Here is a 1367-nt window from a genome sequence, read left to right on the forward strand (position 1 = left end):
CGCCGATGATATCTCATTGGCAAAACTAGTCTCTGATGACGTTAAAACCAGGGGTCAAAGGCATTTCTCATGGCGTGCAAAGGTTTAGTCAAGTTATCCTTCTTTCCGATTGGTCTGTGTTCTAAGTCTCTGTATTTGACTGAGGCCACATTTGTTGCAGTCCCCGACGCAGGTGCACCCCGGCCCTTTAGTTCTCCTTCGGGACTTTTCCCCAAGACTCTCTTCTGCTTCACAAAATTTGGATCCCCCCACCCCCAAAAAAAAACAAACAAACAAAAAACAAAACCTAACGAGGAAGCTGATGAGCATTCAAAAGAAAACATTCAGTTTAATAGCTTAATCCGCTTATACTGCCCTCTGTAGTCCTAGGATAAACAGTGAATAAGAAAACACTCGTTATGTGATTCTTTAGTGTGATTATGTTTAAAATTACAGTGTGTGTGTGTGTGTGTGATTATATCCTACATTTCATGCTTAGCTGTAGGGGAATAGTACTGAAAATTATCTGTTGGATGCTATACGAAATTGGGCATCCAATAAAAAATGGTTTACTAATTTTGTGCTAGCTAGAGTGTGTGATGTATGGATAAAGGTGTTGTCTGAAATGGCAAAACAACTTACTTTTATGAATGCAATGGATTATTATTGTCCCATAATAAATTATGAAATAGGCATTTTTAGAAAAAAAAGCTGGGAAAATCTTTATAAATTGATGCAAAATGGGCAGAATTTGGTAAATAAACGACAGCATTATGTAGAAAAAAACATTTAGAAGTTTTTACATCTCTGATTAGTTGAATGACAAGCCACAGGTTCAAAGGAGTGAATATAAAACAGACTACTCACCTCTTGCCAAAGACGTGAGGAGCTTCAAATGCAGAGAAATAAATTGTATGGCACAGACACTGGGAATTTGTTTTGTTTGTTTGTGTGTGTGTGTGTGTGTGTGTGTGTGTGTGTATTTGATGGGAAGGATTTTTTCGTTCAATTGGGGGAATAGAGTTAGAGTATAAATGCATACAAAATAAGTTTTAATACATTTAAAGACCCTTTATTGGTTTATTTTTAGATTGGAAATGTGTGCATTCTCAAATAACTCTAAAAATAATGATATCTGAAAATATTTGTGCCATGAGGTTATGTTTTTCAAACAGTGGTGTCCATATCTCTTAGAAATGAATTCTAAGTGTTAATAATTTGTTTAAGTTTTTTTAAAATCATGGTAACATCATAAAATTTCAGTGTAAAGATTAAGTGGTTATCTGATCAATATTATAGTCTTTTCTGGATGAGGCTCATCTTAACTTGGAAGAATGGCCCTTTAACTAAATAGCATTATAGAAACTTATTCATCTGGATCTAGTAGC

Source organism: Antechinus flavipes, chromosome 3, assembly GCF_016432865.1.
Source record: "Antechinus flavipes isolate AdamAnt ecotype Samford, QLD, Australia chromosome 3, AdamAnt_v2, whole genome shotgun sequence".
NCBI lineage: Eukaryota > Metazoa > Chordata > Mammalia > Dasyuromorphia > Dasyuridae > Antechinus > Antechinus flavipes.